The sequence below is a fragment of the Vespula pensylvanica genome, chromosome 3, assembly GCF_014466175.1.
Source record: "Vespula pensylvanica isolate Volc-1 chromosome 3, ASM1446617v1, whole genome shotgun sequence".
Classification (NCBI taxonomy): Eukaryota; Metazoa; Arthropoda; class Insecta; order Hymenoptera; family Vespidae; genus Vespula; species Vespula pensylvanica.
Genome location: NC_057687.1, coordinates 11,938,568 through 11,962,716, shown reverse-complemented (window position 1 = coordinate 11,962,716; position 24,149 = coordinate 11,938,568). Strand labels below are relative to the sequence as shown.

The 24,149-nt window shown below is 48.1% G+C and overlaps 1 protein-coding gene across 6 annotated transcripts in view; it reads left to right on the top strand.

Moving 5' to 3' along the window:
• Positions 1–24,149, top strand: part of LOC122627793 (ankyrin repeat domain-containing protein 50-like) — a 45,205-nt gene that overhangs the window by 4,138 nt on the left and 16,918 nt on the right. For all 6 annotated transcript variants that reach the window (XR_006326928.1, XR_006326927.1, XR_006326926.1 and 3 more), the window contains exon 2: positions 22,813–22,947. The gene's annotated coding sequence lies outside the window, so the exon portion shown is untranslated. The remainder of the gene's footprint in view (positions 1–22,812; positions 22,948–24,149) is intronic.

The following is a 24,149-nucleotide window of genomic DNA, read 5'->3' as shown; positions in this document are numbered from 1 at the left end:
GTATTTATAGGATAGAAACTGGATGATGTAATCGACGATACTAGGAGATAATCCTATCTTACGTTCGTTCTTCCTCCATCTTTACGATCGTATTTATCGAGTCGAATGCGAGGAATATAAGAGCGGAAAAAAGAATCGCGATATCTCGCTTTTACAAGCTCGACGTGAAAACAAGCGGGAGGTTTACTTTCGTTATCCATTATCAAGTAGCAGTCGCATCGGGGGAGCGTCGATCGAAGACGTTTCGCAGCTTTGTTATTGCAGCTCGTCGTCGGAAGATAAAACGATTACGCGAACGTGTAGCTTCCGAACGTGTCTCGGGCCAAGACGAGCCTTGCTCGCCCGCTCTCCATCGACTTTCGCTCGCGAGAGTTTTCGTCGCCGAGTCGAAGGGAATTCGGTTTGCGTAGGGACCGTGGATGCGGGTCTTAGGACTCCGAGGTGACGGAGCAGTCGTCGTGCTTTGCGAGGACGCGAGAGAAAGGAGAGCTTGCGAGTCGATAACGAGAGGGAACCCTCGAGTACGCGCACAGACGCTGGAAGAGCGAGGGGAGAGGGACAGAGAGAGAGAGAGAGAGAGAGAGAGAGACGTAAGCACTCGCTTTGCTCGTTCAAAGCTTTGGACGCTTTGGCTCTGCCTTCTCCTCGGGCTGCATTACGTGTTTCCAAGGCGAAACGACGGACACCCACCACACCCTTCTACGCCCTTCTTCCTCTTCTCTCCTTCGGTTCGAGCCTCCATACTCCATATTTAACGAGGCGCGCCCGACACAATGGGCTTTATGCTAGCAATCAGTATTCTACTTCCGTGAGCAGACATTGAGACGCTGAGTATCGATCCGCTTCCTTCAATGTCAATAACCTGGGCTCCGCTAACTCTATCGTTCGCGAATCGACTAGAACTTGTCTCCTCGCGCGTAGTCTAGCATACGCTAGCACGGAGCGAGCCGGACGCCCTTCTTGGGTATCTTCTGGGTCGACGTTTCTTTTTTCCTTTTCTTTTTTCTTTTCTTTCTGTTCTTTTTTTTTTTATCATTCAATCTCCACCGACGTTGCTTCGTCTACGCTTCCTGTACAGGCACCTACTTGGTATAGTCTCGCCAAAGTATTTGGGTTAATAGAGTAACGTTGCATCGATAAACGCTCGTTAAGCGGCAACTCCGAGAACGTTGGGAATTAAGGAAATATCGGAAAAGCAATGGAGAAGGAGAGCGTCTCGCGTCGGGCTGGCATTATATATCCGAACGGCGTCATAAATCGTCGGACGAGCTCGTAATTTCGAGTACAACGCCCATCGCGATCGTACTTCGGGTCCGTGGAAGACGATCCTTTCGAAATCTTATCGTGACAAACGATATCCCGCTATTCGTTCGATCGCGTATTTGCTCCGGCCATTTTTGTCGGAGAAATGGATGAAATAAAGACAAAATAAAAAACAAAAAAAAAAAGGAAAGAAAAGGGAATCGATCGGGTCGCCGAGAACTCGCGTACGATTCGATCGGAAAAATAACTCGCGCGTAAGAGCGCCATAAAATTATATTTCGTTTATGATTTTTTAGTAGAGTCGGCACGCAACGCACACACGCACACGCAGCGTTTCTAGCGCGAAATTCAATAAAGCGCGCTTTGTCGAGTACGCCCGTCATACGCCGAGTACGACGAGTCGTGCTGAAAATTTTAACGCGCTTCGTTATACGTAGAACCAGCGAAAATCGTCCGACAATACGCACCGAGTCGGATATGGCGAGGGTAAAAATGCATTTGGATGCACATCGAGAGAAAGTGAGCCGACCGTCACGGCATCCTGGTCTATATTTGCTTTACGAAAAACACGAAAGCACCGGAGCAAATAATCTCTCGCGCAAATACCCTTCGAAGCTCGTTCGCGAGATGGATGGTTCTATTGTTTTCCTTCCTTTCCCTCCTTTTTCATTTAGTTCTTTCGTGTCCACGCGTGACGTTATATCGAGTGCACGTTCGCTCTGGACGTTATTGATGTATTTTTATGTTCTATCATAAAAAAATACCTTATTCTCTTTTATCTCCGTGGACGAGAGCTAGTCGCGATCGATCGCGAACGATCGGACGCGCCGCGAATAAAATCGTGAAATTCCAGGAAAGATATTCGCGTTTAGTTTGAAAAAACACGCGTATACATCGGATAAATCTACGTATATCGCGGATGGAACGAATAGTGCCGCGACCGACGGATAGAAAAATGCCATTTTTTTGGACCATCGCGCAGACGACGACCATCTTTTCGCGACGATTTGGCTTTCGAACGTTCTACGCGATTGGGAACAAATTTGCGAAACTTTAGCGCGCGGATATGCTCGAATAAAAAGTTTCATCAAGGGAAAACGTTCTGCACGGTCGAAAAGTAACGCGGAAAGGTCTGTCTCGTTACAGACGTAGCGTGGAAAATCGCGTAGAAAAAGTAGGGCCGGCAAAATGTCCGCAATAACGAAGGACCTTCGAGTAGCTAGGGGTCGTCTACTTGGCTGCGTAATGCCTTATATTCTCTCTCTCTTTCTCTCTCTCTCTACTTCTATCTCCCTTTAGCCTTTGACGAGGCGAACAAGGAGGAGGAAGATATTGCTTCCTCTCGGCTGAGAAAATTCTATCCCTTTTAGGAAGGAAATTCGATGTGCCAAAGTAGTCCAGTCACGAAATTCGCCTTTCCATGGATAGTTTACTCCCAAGGTTCCCCTTGTAGCCTTTTCTACCTTCGCGTCTGGGTCGCGTAGGCTCCTCTTATCGCGTCGCTGGAAACTTGATTTTTTAATCGAGCGCCGCGTCTCGAATCTTTCGATCCGACGGATCGGTTCTCTTTTTACGCGGCCAAGAACTCGCGCGACCAAGTAGCTTGTATTGGTGGCGGTCCAAGTTGGAATCGGTTATTCCTGGCGTTAATTTTACGCTCCCGCGTCGTGACTCGGAGGGGGAGCCATCGTAACGCGTGATGCGTGGAGCTTATGTCATCGAGGCCAAAGGCACGCTCACGCGTCTACGCTTTTTTATGCCCTTTCACGCGGTCGGCTTCGTTGGAACGAGCCACGAGTAAGAAATTGTTCGAGCGAGACGAACCGATTCGTTTTCCGTCGTTCTCCGTCGTTCGAATCTATTACGCGATATATTTTCGATCGATCGTTTTACACGGATCGTCCTTTCCAACTTTATTATCAAAGTTGCTCGTTCGAAATCCTTCGCCGCGGACGCGTTTCTCGCGACGGCATCGAACCTGCCTCTTTCTCGTTTTATTCGCTCGACCGTTCGATCAAAGCCTAATCCGGTAATTAAAACTTTGACTAGAAACGTGCCCATGGTCTCGTTCATTATTCTCGGATCGTTGGATGAAAACGGTTAATCCGGTCGAAAAGCAATCGGGAATTGGAATCGTTCTTCGGTGCGTCGATTACGCGGTTGGACTTGCGATCCCCGAGGATCGCCCTCGTGGATGTAACTTTTTTATTTTCTACGACGTGTGAAAAACGTCGTCCGTTCGATAAAAATGATTCACGGTTCGTTTAAGATTTACCACGGTAGAAACGCTCGGTTAGAAATCGGCGAGGATCGCGAGAAAGATCGCAGGAGCGTAATAAACGTAATGGACCGAACGCGATCTCGGTAAGAAAATCGTAGATCGCAGTTGAGTCTCGAGAGAAGGAGAGATATAGATACGCGCTCTTGATACGAGTCGTGAATAATTTTCACGCGGAGTGAAAGCAGCCGTGAGCGCTCCGAGCTTCGTCATCTTCCTTTTTTTACCACGATATTTATTAGAGTCTGCCATACGTACGCTCGTGGGTCGCAATGACGACGACGACGACGACGACGACGATGATAATACGATAACATAACATAATAATAACAATAATAATTGTTAAACCGTAGGAGTCTAAGGAAATCGAGATCGAGAGGAGTCAACTGGCGTTGGGATAGCGTCTAGAGGAGATTTCTATCTAACAGCGACTAAAACGAAGCAACTCCGAGTTGTGTGCCGTTGCTGTTTCCATGCGCGCGAACCGAGCGTGCGAAAGAAAAAAACGAAAAAAAGAAAGAGAGAAAGAAAGGAAAGTCCGTCTGCAGATAGAATGCGAAAGATGCGCGCTTCTTTGGACAAATCGAAGATTACATTTTTACGCGAAATTGTTCGGATAGCTGGCGATAAAAGCGGAAACTTTCATTCAAGGGTGATAAAATTCTAACGGAGGGGGAAGTAACTCATAAATTATCGACGCAGATGCTCGTGACGGGCGGAATAAAGAGAGAGAGAGAGAGAGGCGTATATGAATGCTTCTCGTTATACCGAACGTTATCGGTTAATTCGGAGTCTTCGACCAAGTCACGAAGAACGTCGCGTTTTCGAGAAAATAACGTCGTTATCTTCCAACTTACATCTTCTTGACGAAATTTCGTTTACCGTTTCCCTTTCCTTGCCGATGATGTCATCGCTGGAAACGATGCGAGTTTGCGAAATAATCTCGAAAATGACGACAATTTCGTGCGATCGCGAAAAAGAAGGAACTAAACGTAGGATCCTTTCGTCGAAAGTTCCGAGCTACCTATCGCGTTTACCTACTTTACGAAAACTTCGAATGGTACGTGGGAACTCGCGGAAAAGGATTTTCACCGAATCGGGTCGTATATTATCGAGCGACGTATTACGAGAAGGAGAACAACGACGAGAAAAAAAAGTGCGGAGATGGAGGTGGAAAAGAAGAGCTGCTCGACGTTGAAACGTAAAGTGCACTAAATAGGAAAGGAGAGTGTGTGTGTGTGAGAGAGAGAGAGGGAGGGAGGAGGAGGGATGAGAGTATCGATTTGCAGCATCTGCGACATCCTCGTTCGGAGGGCTCGAGAATTATTCAGTTCACGAGTGTGCACGTCGTTACAGGGTGGCGCTTTATTTCAAGCCTCGTTCCGAAACCCAAACCACTCTTCCAGCAGCACCCTTTTGTGTAAGAAAGCGAGCCTGGACTTACCCGCGCGAAAATTGACGATATTTGTACGTTACGTAATATGCGTATGCGAGCGCAGATTTTCCCGTCTCGCTCGTCGCTTTAAATCCCTCGGTCTCGCGGGATTTTTGTCGAGTATTACGGTGCAGCCAACTCGAAATTTAATAGTCGACCGGTCCTTCCGATCCTTTTCCTTTCTTTTTTCTCCTTCTCATTTCGTTGAATGGCAAATTCGTATCTCTCGCTCAACGACGCGAAACGAACGATTCTTTTCGCGCGTGACACGGACGATGGATACGCGTTACGCGCGACGAGGTATCTAACGATGCTCTAAGGTCTATCAAGAAATTGGGGTCGATTGTCCGGCTGGAAGTAGAACGCGTTGGTCAGTCGTATAGAGTCGGAGAGGGATTCGAGAGCGAATCGTAGCGAGTCTTATTGCGTTCTTCGAAGATCGGGGTCGAAGAGGTCGAGGTAATCGTACTACGCTCGCGAGCTCCGAATCGACTCTCGCGAGCCGACATTCTTCTTTAATAATGGGACAGAACGGTAGAAACATATCGGTCGTCCCGAAGAGGGCTTCTCGCTTCCGTTGCTTCGCTTCTCTCATCGATATTATTTACGAGCCACGCCATGTAAATCCATTTCTTTTCGACTCGGATTCGAGCAACGTCGCGAATCGCGATCGATCGATCTCCGACGGCAAACGTAAACGTTTGCTTCGATCGCATACCAATCGCGGAATGCGACTGACACAGCGAACGCTCGACGACGTTTCCTTGGGATACTCTTGGGAGTATCGGGAGGAGAACGATGGACGGGGAGAAAGGTGGTCCAGCGAGTCTGCATCGGAAAGGGCAAAGTTCGCAGAGTCCCTTCGTCGGGGACGAGCGCGTTCTCCGCCGTCGAGAGTCATCGACGATTTTTCGATTCATATCCGAAAGTTCCTACCGTGCGATTTGGACGAGGAAATCGAAGAGAGGGGAGAGAGAATCTTCGGTAACTTGTTACGGCATTCTTCTCGGAAGTACCTTCCGCATGATAGGACGGATGAATGAGTAATGCATCGTCATGAATTAAACATTGGGACGTATGTGTGTTTGTGCGCGTGCGTGTCGTCTTCGCACGTACCACACAGACGGATACGCGTGCATACGTGTGCACGTACGAAGCAGATACCTGTTATAAAGTTTACAATCGCGATAAGACGGAGATATTCGGAAATATTTGTTTCTCCTGTCCAACGTTATAAACCGAATCGCGAAAAACGTCGGAGAAAAGCGTACCTTCGCGACGATACTTTCGAAAGCAGCTTTTTCGTTACGACGCTAACGACGAGGAAGTCGATTGAGAACGAACGTAGGCGACGGAGGATGCGATATCATTTTTATTGGGCAAAAGCGAAATAGACGAAGATAGCAGAGGACGCCTACCTCGAGGAAACGAGCGATAAACGAGCGTTCGTTATTTCTCGAAAAATATACTCGAAATGAATTTTTGTGGAAGGAAATGAACGAAATTGGCGATTAAATCGTTTTCGTTCCTTCTAGCGGTAGTGCGCTCTCGAATTTGAAAGGTCGCTGTTGGTTATCGGAGAAACGACGAGCTGTCGACGGCATGCTCGACAAGTTCGATATGGAGTTCGTGTTTCGAAAAGAGCGTGACTCCGGACTGGGGGGGCTGTTATATTCCGTTGGCGGATATACACACACACACACACACACATGTATATATAGCACAGGGGCGAACCTCTCGCTTTCAAGTTTTATCGCTCTTGAGGGAGGCCAATGAAAAAGTACTCGGCGCCGCGTGTGAATTACAGAAACGTCTTCTTCTCGTACGATCGTTACGCCGTTTCTATACTTTCCTTTTCGATGCGTACCTATGCGCGCCGATTCCTCGCCCGTGTATAGATATTTCCGTATTACGTATCTCCGACAGTTAGACGCATATGCGCGAATAATACATTAATCGCGTGTCGCGCGCGTACGCGAGCGACCAAGTTTTTCGCATTTATCTACCGGGAAGAGCGTAGGTAAGAGATATCATCGCTACGCGTATTTCCTACGTGTAGCAACGAAAACAATTTATCCGCGTACTTATTAAAGCTTCGCGTCACGCACGCAACGGATCGCGCACGGAGGATATCCTGTTAAGTAATTTCATCGGGCCGCGTTCGCTCGTCGCAAGATTTGCCCGTGGCGAGAAATCGTTAAGATCTTACATCGAGAATGGACGGATCGTTTTTAAGCGCGCCTTGGTAAACGATACTACCTACGATCTTAAACGGTCGAACGAAAACGCGCGAGAGAGAGAGAGAGAGAGAGAGAGAGAGAGAGCGTAGCTAGGTATAGGTATCGCGAAAGGACGCGAAAAAGCAAAAGCACGAACTAGAGACGAGCGTCTGGGTCGCGTCTGCACTTTCGACCATCGTTTGCCATCTTGCTTGTTATTCGTTTACATCTTTACTATTCGTATAGACGCCACGTCGGCGTCGCGTTTTAATCGTCGCACGCACACACATTTACACGAAAGCAAAGTTCTCCTCGTGAAGCGGCGATATACGCGCGACATCAGAAATGTCGTAAACTTCGAACACAATGCGTCGAACTAGAGGGCCATTATAATCCGGGGGTATCGTACCGGATGTCTCGAACTCTCTGCGCGCGCGCCCCATGTGTGCGCAATATGCGCTCGTCGTAGACCCGCACGAGGAGGAGAAGGAGGAGAATTTTTTCCTACTTACACATAGGAGCGCGCGCATATCCCGACGATTCGCATCGATTTATCAAAACTCGTCGCGTTGATAGGAAGGGCCGCGGCACGAAGTAAGATCGATTCTCTCTCTCTCTCTCTCTCTTTCATCGTCTCTTATTATCAACGAGTCTTTCTGGTATCTATGCCTATAGAATACTGAGAGAATATAGGTATACGTAGGTAGGAATATGTATCTCGAGGTACGACTTTGAATGCAGATTTAATACGGCTCTCGCGCCGTTTTCCACGCGTAAAGTCGGCGCACAATGGAGAGTCTGTTTCCGATCGATCGGAGAATGGAAAGAAAACGCTCGACGCGTATGTGGAGAATGTGTGTATGCGCGCGCGTGCGAATACGCTCATATCGATTATCGATAGGAAAGTTCAAGCTCTCTCTCTCTCTCTCTCTCTCGGTTCTTTCGTCGCAAGCACAAACGTCGAAGGTCTTTCGACAATGAATAATTAAGCCGGCAATTAGAGGATCCAATTAAAATAATAAATCGGCTTAATTACCCAGCTACGACTCTACGAGCGATTTCTACTATTTACTTTACCGGCGAATCTACACGTAGGTATTACGAGTCGTACACCTCGTCGACAGTCGCCACTCTTTCATAGAGATCGTAACTTCGATTCGAGAAAGACGAGCGGAATAAAAAGAAAAAGATTAAAAAAAAAATCTCGAGAGTTATTCCGTCTAATTGCCACTCGAACTTGGCGCCCTTCTATCTCGCCAGACTGCAATTATCGAACAAATTCGTTTGCGAAGGGAAGCGCTACTATAGTTATTATTTTTCCTTCTCTAATAACAATTTCCAGAAACTCAACGAGTTGGACGTTCGAAAAGAATCTCTCGAAAAAAATATTAGAAACGATTTCGTGTTTCGTTGAAATTATTCTCGCAACGTTCATTCGCGGTGATTTCTCTCGTATCATTGATCGAGAGATAGGCCACGAAACGCAGACGCTTTTTGTGTTCTCGACTCCGTCGTCTAGACGTTTGATAATAGTGTTTCTATGGAAAAATAGGAGAGAGAGAAAGAGACAAAGAAAGAAGCATGCTCCCTAAAGCTTACATCCGAAATCCCTCGGGCGTTCTAAGGCGCCGCTTTCAAAACGCGCGCGCGCGCGCGCACCACGCGATCTAAGAACGAACGTCTTGCGAGTCCAACGCCACCGATGTTACTCGAATCTTTTTCTTTTCTCTTCTTTTCGTCGGCAGTCGCTAGACTTTTGACGCTTCGTGTCGTTTCGTAGTAACGTTTCGCTTCGTCTCGAGCGACCTCCTTTACGAGGTCAGTCGAGATTTGGTGCGCTTAGCAGCTCGGCGAGCGCAGCACGACGACCTTGTAAAGGAGCAACGGGAATATCGTTGCTTTCGCACGGATCGGTAATCTCGTTCGCCGTAAGAAACGAGAGAGACGTAGGTGCGCGCGCGCAAGTACTCGAAAGTCAAGAGACGACGAGGTTCGGTACGCGAAACGTCGGGTCCGTCGGTCCCCCGATCGTCGTTACCTCGTTGAAAAATGCACTAGGGAACGGACGTAGGACATAGATAGCGCACGGTATAAATCGTCGGTAATAATCCCGGCATGATTCATCCTCGCTGTACCATCTCTATTTCTTTCTCTATCTCTTGACAAGAACACGATTCTCGTCCACGGGAATAATCCTTACGCATACTTAGGCGGTATTACCAGCATTATTTCCAACGTGACCGGGCTCCTTCTTCCTTGGCAAGAGTCGTTCGCGTATCACGTTCGCCAACCCCGACTGGCCGAGCCACGAGAGAAGCCACTTTGCGCTGGAAAAATGGCACGCGGTGTGCTCTGCATTATGGAACTCTTTCTCTCCCTTCTCCTACGTCTTCCATCTCGCAAACGACGATTCCTAAAACAGACTCGGTTAACTTTTCATTTCCACGATGTTATTCGCGCAAAACCATTCGTAGAAAATTGCAGTCGATCTTTAAGATCGCTCGTCCTTTCGTTGCGAACGAGTGGATACATAGGTACACAGTATAGATTATCCAAATTGAAAGGATCCTTGCGAAGCGATGAAATACACGAGTCTGAATGGATCGAAATATATCGAGTCGATCCAAGCTCGACGAGAACCAGTTATATAAGCTCGAATTCGTCTCTCGAAGATTCCTTTTTTACGATCTTAGGATCTCCTCTTCCGTCTGTCACATCGAGAGAAGAAGTCGAACGTGACGGAGCGCGACAGCCACGTCGTCTTCTGGTTTTTTCCTTCCGAACATCGAAAGGATCTCGACGGTAAATTCACGTAGCACGTTTAAGACGTACTCTCGACGGTCTTTAAGAGGAGCTCTCTTCCTTTACTTCGTTTCTCTTGGAAACGTCGAAATTTCGATCTCGCAAGATCATAAAACAGCACGCTCGTCACGAAATTCGTCTTCTTCTCGAGAGAAAAGAAATAATAAAAAGAAGGTCGAGCGATCCACTTCCGAAATAACTCTTCGAAAGTCGCCGCGGCTCGAGTCGTCTTTTGACTCTACCCTTTGCCTCGGAGATAACGTTCGACGCAATTCCGTAATATTCGATGAATATTCAACGACAAAGTTGTGTGCGTTGTCCTTCTATCTCAAACTTTCTCGAGTTTGATTTACTTACGCTACGGTTTCCTCCGTTATTTTCCTTACAATCGCAACACATTTCGCGCGATAATTTATTCGATATTAATTGTACCGTCTGGGACGATTTTTAATTATTATGGATGAACGAATATATGTATTTTTCAATTTTCAAAAGATTTTTTTTCTCTTCCTTTTACCACGCTACTCGTCCCTCGCTCGGTTCAGCGATCGTCGTCGTCGTCGTCGTCGTCGTCGTCGTCGTCGTCGTCGTGTCGTTGTCGTCGAGAACAATCGGCGGAACTCATTAAAAGCCCTTGCGTCCGTCGACGGACGACGTGCACGTACGCTTATAACGTACGCCGTTCCGCATAATGACCGTGTTCGTTCGGCCCTTCCCGTCGCTCGGCTTGTAAACTCGGAGGACGTTACAACGTCTTGCGGTTGCGTGGTCATATTAACCCTTTCGATAGGTGGACCAGTGCTATAGCGCGTCGTTATTGTCATTCGTATGACGATCGTACGTACGTACAGCACTGAAAATATACGCTCGTGTATACGCTCGTAAACCGTTCGAACGTCACATCGAGCGAGCGGTACTTAGTATTCACGCACGTTATTTTTCAATCGCTTTTAGAAATGAGTGATCTCTCTATGTCGGAAGTAACGAGGTGCCGTTCAAAGAAGCTCCTGGGTAAAACGTCACGTCGATCCGACATCTGTTTCCGGGATGTCATCGCATTGTACTCGCGTCTACCAGGATCGACGAGGTTGCTGCGAAAAAGGGTCGAGCGTTCGGGAACTCGAAGAAATGAAAATCTTTGATTCGTTAAAAAAAAAAAAAAAAAAGAAAAAGAACCGTTTCGGCAGTCTTAACTTTATAAAACTCCATTCCAGTTCAAAGTCGATATCGTTCGTGGCTCGTAACGGATTCGTAAATTATGTCGTTCGATCGAGGAAAAATCGAGCCGTATAAATATCAAAGGTGGCGAAATTTAGCCGATTCGCGAGATTTATGTCACCCACCGTCCCTTTTTGCTCGTTGAGCGTGTCGTGCGACGTTCGGAATCCGAATGATTAATGTCTTTGCGAAATACGTTCGGCCGTTGGACCGTTTACGCGGCAACGGCAGGAGAGAAACGTTGTAATTATTCCGTCTATGGTTGCATCAACGGGTCTATATGCTAAATCGATCGACGGGGTTTCGTTGGAACATCGTTGAAAGGATCCGCGTCGACGATTCGGGCGGCCGATTAAAATCGTCGTCGTTTATAGTCGATCGAGAACGCGAGTGACGATGAGTCGATTAGCGATCGGCAGCGTTCTATCCGCCCGAAAGTTCTTCGTTGATTAATGCTCCTTAGGAACGAGCGGCGGTAATCCCCTGACGTAATTGCGGATTCTCCGTTGGCAGATCCCGTCGGAAGAGCTTTGTTTCGCGAGCCTGGAGGAAGCTCGCGTAGATTTGCACGCTCGCGGACAATGACGGTCGGGGACAATACGCGTTTGTCGCGGTTGTACGTACTCTACTTCGACGCGCGCCATCTATCCATTCGTTCTTCTTTCTCTTCTTCTCAGCTTCCATTTTTGCTCCACTCGCACTCTCTCCTGGCTGCGTCTCTCTTCCCGCTTATTACTTATTTTCCAATCGACTCTAAGAGCGCTACAATTTCCCCGAGTTATTCGCCGTCGTCGCCGCATCAACGCGTTCCTTTCCGTTCGACCGCTTGGCGAAAATAACTTTATTTTCGCGAACGTTCTTCCAAACTCGGATGTTCGTAACGATCGTTGTAATCCGACTCCAAAGCGGTTCGAGGACGTCTTTGTCGGCAAATCCCTCTTGATCTTAAATCTCAGGTACGAATGTAACCATGGTAATCGTGTTCCGTGCGGTGCGAACGCACCCTCGGAATCATCGGGGTCTTATCCCGCATCTGCGAGCGAGTCGCCCGCCGTGGGGCTAGGTAAGAACGCCTTGCCCCGTTTTCTACCCTTTTGCCTTATCTCGCGCTCTACGAGAAAGCCCTCTTTAGCCCGATGCTTCCCTTCGTTTCAGTCTCGAAACAATACGCTTTAAAAAGATATCAAAGATTTTAGCGCCAAAGAGCGACTCGAAGGGACGAGGAGATCGCGACTATTAGAGGGGAACCAAGGGCTCACTATTATTTCGAAACACGGCGACGCCATTTTTTCTCTTTTCAATTTTGTAGTCGACGAACGGGGTCCTGTTAACGCGCGTAAAAGGGCCGAGAAACTTTACGAAGGAATTACACGCGTGATCGTAGCGAGAGACGAGTCGCCGAAAGCCGAGTTTTCGAAAGCTGCACGCTTGATTAGGAAAGTTTTCGAATCAGCGAGAGCTCGCACCTCGTCGTCGCAGCTTCGATAGAATTAGTTTTTCGGTCGCGGCGGCGAGACCTTCCGTTACCTGTTTAATAACGAATAATAACGTCGTTTCGCGCCGATCGAGGTCGTTGCCCTTCGAATGGCTTATCGAACTCTGTGACGGTTTCTTCTTTTTTTTTTTTTTTTTTTTCAAATTTTATCTTCGCTTCGATCGATCGAGCCAAAGAGATAAGGAGTGGGGAAGGGCCGCGCTTGGTCGTTCGAGGCTACGACGTTAAAGGGAGATGTAAAGAGATCGTAAAGCGGACGGTGAAATTCGTTCGCATCGAAAGTGGCCTCGATCTCTGATTCGGGATATACGAAATTACCGAGGATAAAGCGAGTATCCACGTAGGACGGTACCCCTTTCCTACGCGTAGGTATTTGCGAGCATTGTTTGCCGTTGAGAGCTCGAATTACGGTCCTGCCGAGTCAGGGTACCGTTTTTACGAGATTAACGGCAGTCTTAAAAGCGTCTTACCCTTCGATCGAGATAATCAGGGTCCAAGTTTTTTTTTGTCCGAGTTTAGTTACGACTAATTATCCGGGAGAGGTTGCCTCGTTCCTTACGTCCCATATTAAGACTCTTCGAGAGCGCAATCAGAGGCGAAGGTCGCGTTACTTTTCCAAACTATTTTCAGCCACGAAAGTTTGTTCACAGATTTTCGCGTGGACAGGAAAGTTTCTTCGCGAGGCCGACTAGACGCGACGAGAAAGAGCGCCGTCGAGAGGAGGAATGGCGGCAATTAAACGCGAGATTCGAACGAATTCTTCTCGCGCGGCGGCTCTTTGCGACCGTCGGCAGGATAGAAATCAAAGTCACGAGAAAAGGAGTAGTCGCCGTGCGTTCGATCGATATATATCGGATTACAAATTGCACGCTCCGAAAAGTTGGCGAAATCTGGCACGGCGGGCAATCCTTTCGGAGCTCTCCAATCCGCTTAACTTTGCAGATTTCGACGTCGGAACATATTGGATCGAAAGCTTATATCTAGGAAATCGCGTTATGCATCCGCATCGAGCTATCGATAATCTCGCTCGAGGGGCTTAATAACGCGTAGTAGGGGGTTGTTGCTTTCGATCTTTCTCGTCGGCTCGTTCGTAAATATCGGGAAAGGGTTTTTCGAATTACTCAAGGAGGAAAGTAACGTGAAACGTTCGCGGGTCGAAGATTCGGGGAACGATCTCGCGAAGAGGATTAAATTACAAGCGTAAAATCGAATGAAAGTCGAAACGCATTAGCATAATTGCGTGGAGAGGAAGGGAGGGAGGGTGGCATGGGTAGTTTCGGCGAGTCGCTCGTGGTTTCGCAACGAAATCGGTAAAGGTGAGAAGGGGCGCGGGGCGTACCCGGTACCGTCGCGCCGAGACACACCTGGGTATCGTTAAAAGGACCATTTGCGGCCTCGTCCTGCGCCCCGTCGCCCGATCCTCTCTGGAATTCTTATTTATGCTTTTAATGCGTTTAACGGCACGCTCCCTCGTCTCTACTGCGTCTGCGGAGATAGCTCGGATACTCGACATAGCGCTTTTTCACCTTATCGCCCTCTCTCGACTTTCTTCGTTCTCCTCAGGCATTAAGGCCGCGTTAAGGCCGCGTCCTCGAAACGTCCGCTCCCGAGCAACGGCTCCACCCAGATCGTCGTTCGGCCCGTCGTTCCGACGATCGATCACCCTTTGGTTCTTTCTTAATTACGCTCTCGCTTCTAATTTTATACCTTTCTCAACCTCGCGCGCCACTTTTCCACATCTCGCACATTTCGGTGAAAACTGTGTCGCGATTTCGCCGAGTAAATTGAAATCTCTCGGAAAGATGGGGGCTACGCGTCGGTGCGAACGACGGCTCGTTCGCACGACATCGTTCGAGCGGAAAGGCCCCGTGAGATCTCTTCTCTCTTCATCCGGTCGAACGACGGAACAAAAGAAAAAAGAAACTCGGCTAACGAGCACGCACGCTATTCGTTCGATTCGGCGCTTACGTGGATCCGAATCGACGAGAAAAAAGGAAGGAGGGCCGACTCTTTGGGGAAGAGTCGAACGGGAAGCCTCTCCTCTCGTGAAATTCTAGGGATTTAACTTTGTCCGTCGCTGATTCGCGATTCGCGAGGGGAACAGCCTCGAGATATTACGCTCGATCGTGGCCGTTGCCTTTTGGTTCGACCGTATTTTTCTATCCATTGTGAAGAGACGGTATCGAGTCTCTTCGTCCTTGATAAATCGAACAATATTATCTTGTTTATCCGTACCAACGCGAGCAAAGAAAACGGACGTGTATATATATATATATATATATATATATACATATACGCGCGCAAGTTTCAAGGACACTTTTTGCATCCTCGTCGTACTCTCGGTCTTTGTCGTCGATTCCACGTGCAAACGATATTGCGCATTTTGGAAATGAGAAAGAGAGAGGGAACGTCTAGCCGCGTCCAATATCTAGCATCGGCAAGAATCTTTTGAGGGGATAAATTTTATTTGCTTTGTACTCGACGTAGACGCGCGATACGACGGGAGATATTGGGTCGATCGAAAGAGCTTCGAAACCGGCCAAAGGCACGGCTCGTATTCGAAATAACGAAACGCGATCGAATAACGAGCTCCCTTCGTTACCTTTTCCAAGCGCTGAGATAAGGAACGGTTATTCTTTGAACGACGCGAGAAAAAAGAAGGGAAAGAAAAAAAAAAGAAAAGGCTAGAGCGTGTCCAAACGCTCGCAAGAATTCTCGCCGGCTTTCAAGAGCGGGTAATTGCTTTTAAAATTTCAACCAAGTGGCTTCCTACCGCGAAGAAAAATTCATTCCAGCGTTGGTAGCACTCTACGAGACGCGTTATAATGCTTCGCGCGCCTATTAGACGCTTTTAAAGTCTCGCACCTGCTATAACTCGGCGATTCTCCCTCAAGAATCGTTTTTTATCGACGCAACGAACGTCTCTCGCCAACAAAAATAACGTCGTTTCGTTCGATCTCAATCTCGCTCGATTTTGGAACATTTGTTACGTTACGTAAGCGTATCGTTTTTGCGGTTCCAGAACGAACAAGTCGTTCGAATTATTCCAACGATCGTACGAGTTGGTATGCTAAAACATCAATATATATTCAAATTTTCGCGAATAAAGGAGAGGGTAAAAGCTTCGAGGCACCGTAAAGATATACCGCAGCTTTAATAAGATAGCCTCGACCTTTTCCGAAAGAAGGCTATCTCCGGTTCTCGCATGCACGCACGGAACCCGAGTATACCCTTCTTCTTTTCTCCGTCTCCCTCTGTGCGCGCGTGCAGAACGTCGTCGTGCGAATTATCGCGCAAGATCGTTAACCGTACCGCGCGATGCTCGACCAACTCGTGCAAAAAGCCGACAAAGAAGGAAAACCAAGGGAGGTGCGAGAAAAAGAGAAACGAATGGTCCGGAGAGAGGAAGACAGAGATCGCGATGTAGTGTCATCGAAAAACGTTTAACGACCTAGTTCTCTTTTCTCTCCGTCTCTCTTCTTCGTCTCGTTTTTTTCCCGTCCCGTATAGTCCAAGATTCTCATCTGGAAGCTCGCTTTACGGCCGTTACGTCTTCGACTTGACGCGTGCAGGAAATAGGAAGCGAGCCGTTTTTAGACCACGGATTCCGCGAAATGGCGCAAGATTACGTCGTTTTTCAACTAATTGTATTAAAGCGGACAATATCTCGTACGGTATCACGTTAATCGAGCTCGAGGTTATTTCTAGAAACGTGTAGACGAACGTCTGTTCGTTCGCGGCGTGCACAGAAGATAGGTACGGAACAGGGTGATTTCGAGACTTGCCACGAGATCGAACGGATAAGAAAAACGGAAGGCGGAAATCCAGTTAGCAACAAAATTCATCGTCGCTCGGCTATTAACGGCCGGCTTACTAGCGGTAGGAGCAGGAGGAGGAGGAGTGGTAGGCGAGTACAGCACAGAGAGAGAGAGAGAGAGAGAGAGAGAGAGAGAGAGAGAGAGAGAGAGAGAGAGAACGGAGTCGCGCGTTTCGCCTCGGCGGAGCCCCGAGCTCGAGCTTTTCAGATTTTCCGCTCCCGTACTCCTTTCCAGCAGGCAGCCAGCCAGTTTTTAGTGCTCTTTTCTTCGTCGCGACAGTCATCGTGTGGTGCCATTCGTTGCAGCCCGTCACCACCAGCATCGCGTAGCGTATACTACGCCGCCGCCTTTCACAAAATTACATTTTAATTCGAAACCGGACGACCTCGTAATCCAACCGGACGACTCTCTCAGAAGCGTAAAACGCATCTCCCCCGATTCTTCTCCGCGCGGGAGAGCCCGCGACAAAATTCCATCCTCCTTTTGCCTCCGTTCCTCGCGCTTCGGACTTACGTCCATTCGGCTCGCGACGCTCGATACCTTTATAATACGCGTTGCCTCGCGTTTTCATCGCGAACGGTCGCAACGAAGGAAGAATATAATTATACCGGATCCCGGATGGCCTCTTATCTGGTCCGTCCAGAGTCGGATGTAACTACTTATCGCGCTGGACGTCGCGCATCGTAAATCACAAGGAACGAGCGAGCGTACGTGCTAATGAACCGCTTTTGTTTCGAAAAGAACCATTTACGAGTCTTCTTCTCCTTCCCCTTCCCCTTCTCCTTCTCCCGTCCTTATTGCGCAAAGAGGAGAAGAAAAAAGGAGAAAAATAATCCTTCGAGGAGGAGATTTACGGTCGAACGAAAGCAGCGCGACGGTGGCACCGGCAGCTAGGCGAAAAGAGAGAAATCGCGTCTCGTCTCGAAACACTTGCTCGCTTCTATCCGCAAAGATATACGCCTATCTCGTTCGTTAATTTTCTGTAGCAGCTTGTTAGACGTAGCTTCCTAACGTACGTCGCATCTAGGACGAGGAGTTTCGTAGGGGCACGAAAAAAGCCCGATAAGACACACCGTTAATTTGTCGTAACTTATTGTTAGCCGCGCGATCTCTGACCATTTACGGTTACGCGAACGTGGACGTTTAAATGCCATTGGAAACCGGTTCGCGGGCATAGCGCTCGAAAGACGTACGGTATTGTAAAATATACATACGTACCTGCGTACCTACGCGCGGTTCCGTGTGCCTCGAAGCGGTTAGAGGATTTAACGTGGAAGCCCGCCGATCTTACAAAGGTGACACGTATTAATCGCATTAATTTCGTCGAGTCGATTAACGCGAGAGGACGATAGACTCGAACGATTCCAAGCACGAACTCGATATTCCTCGATGGAGACGTGCTACCGTTGGGACGAGACATATTTGGCACGTCCTGTATTGTCGTCGGACGATCTTTGATTAATCTTTGATTAGCTACTTCCCGTCCTGTCTAGCATCTTAATACGCGAATCCCCACTAGGGACCGTTGTACTTTGATTTTCACGAGGTAATCCCTGCTTTTCAGCCCTCCAATTTATTCGCATTCTTTCCATTATCTCGGATTATTATTCCGAGAGTTCTCTCTCGCGCTGAAAACTCTAATCTTCGTATTAACTTCATTAAGTCTTTCGCGGCTATAAAAGTTACAACTTTATACTCGGTCGGAGCTCATTAAGAGTCCTTCTATCTTCGAAACTATCTAAGCCATCCTACGCTCGTTCGGCTCGTCGAGGTGCCTGCGCGTATTACTCGGAGCAACTAATTCCGATCGAATTCCAAATTCCATCTCTCCGTCTCTCTTCCACGAGAGCGTTAAATCGTGGAAAAAGTGGTTATAGGCGAGACGATCGGCGCGACGTAGCTTCAGACCTATACTTGACGAAAATGAAATAAAAAAGTGGAAAGCAAAGAGCGGTCCGGGGGATAGATACAAGGGCCGTGGAATCGAATTAAAATTGCGAAGAGCTTTTAAAGTAACACGCGGAGAGAGAGAGAGAGAGAGAGAGAGAGAGAGAGAGAGAGAGAGAGAGAGAGCGAAAGAAGCTCTGGCAATTTTCTTCTAGCCTTTTTCCTGCCACAATTAAATCTCCTCGGGTACTCTCGTGGAATTGAAACGAAACGTGCGTATACATTCGTGCACAAACGTATGCAGATACGTTAGCGCGTGGAACGCCATGAAACGAATTCCATAAAAGCGTCGTATTTCACGGTATACGCGCCAAGTATAAATCATGTCGCGTGTCGTTTGTCGCGGAATCACGTGCATAAATACGATTCGTAGTACGGTAGATATTTCCCAAGACTCTTACGTCGAAGTTTATGGAATCTCGTTATATCTATGGTTTTCTTCGCGCGTTGCGAGCTGAAACGCTCGACGTACCGTAAACGGCTGCGAGCTGGCTACTACACCTGTCGCCTTCTCGAGACTTTCGCACGAAACGAAACGCGCCGTCGCTTTGTTCCTCTTGTCGTTGTATGCGTTTTGCGCATCGTTTCGAAACTACGAGTAACTCTATTCGCTTTAAAGTCGAATTCGAACGTCGAACGTTGAGTACTCTTCTCGACTTTGGAAACTTTACCGTACAATTCGTCTAAGCACACACCGAACTTGTTACGGGAAAGGAGTGTGCGAGAAAATACTCGGGCGTCTGTGTTTAAATACGCCCTGTATACGAGATAAATAAACGAGACGAATCCTCGGCTTTCGTTCGCGTTTCGGACGGATAAAGAAAACGTCGAACGTAACGTTGCGTCGAAATCAAGGTTCTTTTCAAAAACGATATTATAATACGCCAGCGTCTCGAGGAGCAAGTGGCTACTTTGTCTCGCGTTATGCCAGACGAGAGGGGAGAAAGAGAAAAGGCGATAGAGACGGAAGGTCAGGACGGGGTTGAGTCTCGTCGAAGGAAGAGAAAGAGAAAGAAGAAGCTCTTCCTACGGTCTTCTTTCGATTTGTCACTACGTTACGCTCGGATATGCGCGCGCGCACGGAAACGACATGCATATGCATTCGGAGAGTCGCGAGTGGTGCACCGACACGACGAGAGGTGGATTAAAATGAAAGAAGAGGGTAAATTGAAGAAGTCTCGAGGGGATGCACCGAGAGTGGGAAAAGCACCCTGCGGCTTGCACGTTGCCATCCGCCTGTGACAGCTCGGGTCTTGGGGGATTTTTCTGACAAATATCGGAGCTCGTAGGAGGTCTAGCCGGAGAGGAAGGATCCTCCTCCTCCTCGCGTCGTCAGCAAATCTCAGACTTTTCTCTTTCTCTTTCGTGCGTTAAAAAAATTCGACGTTATTTTGACGTTCGATTTTGTTCGGTCTTACGCCTTTAACTACATACCACCGCATATAGTATACGTACGTATATACCGCATGGTCCACTTTCGATCCGAACCGGTTCCCACGAATTTGGCTCTTTTCCAACGTAATTGTTACGTCGAAAACGAGTTTCTCGTTCGGTTGATACGTTTAATTACACGTAAACCCATTTTTATTATATTCTTTTCTCTCTCTCTCTCTCTCTCTCTCTCTCTCTCTCTCTCTCTCTCTCTCTCTCTCTCTCTCTCTCTCTCTCTCTCTCTCTCTCTCTCTCTCTCTCGTGCTCTCTCCGCAAAAGTTCGAAAAAGGAATTTTCGATGCAGCGAAAAAGGATCGTAACCCAAATCCGAATAGAAATGGGATAAAAGGTACTTTGGGAAAGTATCGATTAGATTTACATCGGTTTTTGTAGAGCAGCGATTCGTTGACGCAATCAACGAGTCAACTTCGAACGGGGGTAACAAAGCGTCGAGCTTCGTCTCCTCTTCTTTGGGGAATATAAGCGTAGAATAATATATACTGGTCTCAGGTCGCCTAGCTGTTCGAGGTTCGTGCATTCCGTGTGTCGTTCGAGAGCGTCGTAAATAACATTTCCCACATTCTGGGCGTCCAGCGAGTTAATGCGACCCCCACCTTTTCTTCTGCTCTCCCTCCCCTCTTTCTCTCTATCTCTCTTGCAACGCGGCACTAACCTCCAAACTAACTAACTTAATTAGGCTGGCACCGACCGGCCACTTAACTTCATCAGCGCAACGCCGTTGATCCGCGCATACTGCGAGTAACCCGAGGCAACGCTTCTCGCATTGTTTCTGCGACGTGGCTCGCTTGTATTCGGCCCTTTCCTTTCGCTTTATCATAGAAAAGCCCTCGAGCGGCGGAGGTCCTCCAGTCGGCAAAAAAAATCTCCTCGGAAAAGGAGAGCTCTTAAGCGTTTTTACTTCTAAATATCTAACGTTCGAGCATTTTTACGTAGACTCGAAGCGATCGATTCGATCGACGCGACGGAGTATCCTCCCGAGGATACGACCGCTTTCATAAACGATCGATTCGAACCATGATGCGAGAAATATTATTTTTCCTTTCTGCGGTTCGAAAGGGGTGAGAACTGGCTTATTCGCTGGGCCGACGGGAGTCGAGGGTGTATATCTCCGTGAAAGTTCGCGTCCTTCTTCTTCTCCCTCTGCCATAAAGTTTGAGCGATACGAGGGACTCGCGCCGATCTGTCGGCATCCTCGTCGTCTCCATAGCGGCGTGGGATGGAAATCGATGCAACGCGACGCGTGTATGGGAGGGAGAAAGACGTAACGTGGGAACGGGAATATGTAAAAAAAAAAAAAAAGAAGGGTTGCTTCTCTTATCTTTTCTCGCGATAGCGTTGTAACCGATCCTTAAGCCTTTTACCGTCCACCCGGATCGGACAATTTATTTCCACCAGTTCGCTACGAGGAAGAAAAGTACGGCATTGTCGAGTAAAGCGCGAGCCACGCCGTTGCTTTATACGCGGCCATTTCGAGAACACGAAATAGTCGCTGTGCTGCGTCAGGGTTGAATGGACGACGTCGTACGCGAAAAGAGACGACAACGGGCGGTATCCGCGCGTCCCTCTCGCAGAGCTCTTTTCGACGACGCAACGTACCGAACTCGTAAAAGCTCCAGGAGCTTTTGAAAGCCGCGCGCTTAAAGCCCGACGCCACCGTTTGCGCGTATATTTCGATGTGTGTGTATACACGCTCGACTTCGTACATCCGATACTTTGTCCGGGAGAACGCGAACGCGAACGCGTAGAGAAATAGTCCTTATTTTCTGCGAAACTCCAACAAAGATCGCTACTCCGAAATGACGAGAATAAAGACTAGAGAGTCGCAGAGATAAAGAGAGAATTATTTGTCACGTGGTGGGTAGACGACCCTGCACGGATAAAGATACATCCGTCGAGAAAACTGGCAAATGATCGCGTATCTATCTAGATATCGGTCGTCTAGTTTTCTCTCCCGTTCGAATCGCCGACGTCGTTTCCATCGAACGTTCGATTATTAAGCGAAACGCGGCACTACTTGGGATAGCGATCGATGGACGGAACGTCTCGTTTAATCTCGATCGTACCGTGGTTACGAGCTTGATTATTTAATTAATCAAATCGGTCGGAGCAACGAGTTTAATCGAAAAGTTTTCCAAGTTCGATCGGACGACCGATAATCTGTGAAGTACCGACCGACGGGAACCTGCGAACTAATGCATCACTCGCTACCGTTAGCGGTAGATAATCCGTCAAGGCACGAGGTGAAAAAACTGTTGGGACATTTTTATTATCTCGCTTGGGTCACGCGATCGTCCCGTCTGAATCACCCGCCCAACGTTTACGTATATATTTTCGATCGGTCGACGAGATTCGGCCTTTTCTTATTAACGAATAGGCGCGCGATTAGAAACGCGCTAATCGCGCGACGCATCTTTCGTTGGAAGGAAAGTGTAACGAAAGGTGATGGAACTCGGTCAGACGAGTCGCGGCGGAGAGGGAGAGAAACGATGAAAAAAAAGCTGGAGAGCCGAGGAACGGGGAAAGGGCAAAGGATTGCTCTCTCGAGTTAAGTAGTTGGCTCGGGAGAAGCGGTTTCGATTAGCCAGCTCGTTGAATTCGCTCGTCCACGAGAGCGACGGATAACGTCGTTCGAGGAGTCCTGCGAGGATTCCGAACGTTCCATTCGACTCACCGGAATGCTACGGACCTTCGCTTAAATCGCAAGTGCCTCGCGAAGGTCCGGACTACGATCGGGTGGGATTCGCATGACGACCTCCTTCGTTCGGCTATTATCCAAGTTTTCGATCGAGAAGAGAGAGAGAGAAATTCAAATATTCTCGCGTTGATCGGAGAAGGGAGAGAATTTTATAGAGAGATTCAATTACCCTTTTGCCTTTTGCTTTCAGAGCAATAAAGCCCGACGATCGTCGAGCAAAAAGGACGAAGCGAGGAAAGCGAAGGGAAGCGCGCAGCAGTCTCGAGAGCTCACAGGGCGTAGGACGAGGCCACCGTAGTCGCCGTCGCCGTCGTAAAAAGAAAGGGTGAGTTCTCGAATTCACGGAGGCGTCGTAAAAAAGTAAAAAGGCCAAAGTTGAAATCGTGGCTGCGGAAGAAACGCGTCTAACAAACTCTAACAGAATTTCGCTCGCGACGTGCTCGGCCCTCTTGGTCCCAGCAACGGGCGAAGACGAGGAAACGTGTTTGCTCGTGGCTTACTCCTTTCTTCCTTCCTTCCCGCATTCGCCGCGTCGGTAAATACCAACTCTCTTTTCTCTCGGAGTTCTCTCGATCCGGCCGAGTCCCAATTTTTACCGGGCAAAGACGAGAGACTCGGTCGACTGCCGACATAGAGAGAGAAAGAGAGAGAGAGAAAAGCATTCGTTTTTCGATCCGCGTAACCCGTGCAGCCGTGGTGCTGAAAATCCGCTCTCTTCGATTCGCTCGAAATATATCTCGATGTCCTAGAAGCGCCATTACGTTCTAACGAGAAAAGTGTCACGATTCACGCATAATACCGATTCCAACGTGGGAGAGGAAAGCGAAGAAATCGGATACGATCTACCGGTGGCGTTACCGGGGCAACGAGCAGCCTCATCGGCACGTACCGTGGATAGGACTTCTCTCCTTCCTCCATCTATCTCTTTTTCCCTCTTTCGCTATGTGAATGCAACCAACAACGTTGACTCTCTTTCTCTCGTGCCATTGACGATACTCGCGTGCTCTCTCGTAGTCGTTGAACACCGCTACGGCTCGTCTTTGTTCCGGTGTCTGGGCCGACAGTGAGTATCAAAGTCTCCGTATCTAATAATAAACGAACGGCATTGTTAGAAAATGGGTCGAGTAACTTTGCGCTTATATGCGAGATACGATGTCATCCCACGTAAACGCGCCTCTGTGTACGTGTATCGGTACTCTTGCTTGTATCGATGATCGACGTTTATACGTCTCTCTCTCTCTCTCTCTCTCTCTCTCTCCCTCTCTCTCTCTCTCTCTCTCTCTATGGAATAGAATAGATTACGTAATATCTTCTTCGTGACGTTGCGTATCGATACGAAGGAATCGTCCCTTTGTTGGTCTTCCTTTTCTTTGCTCGCGTCGTTCGTTTTCTTTCTTTCTCTCTTTTCTTTTCTTTTTTCTTTTTTTTTATGCTTCGAACGATATACGAAAGAAACGTTCTTCTCTCTCTTGCCAAGAATTCAACACGGTCAAGATATACGTATATATCCCTTGCATTTTTCTTTTA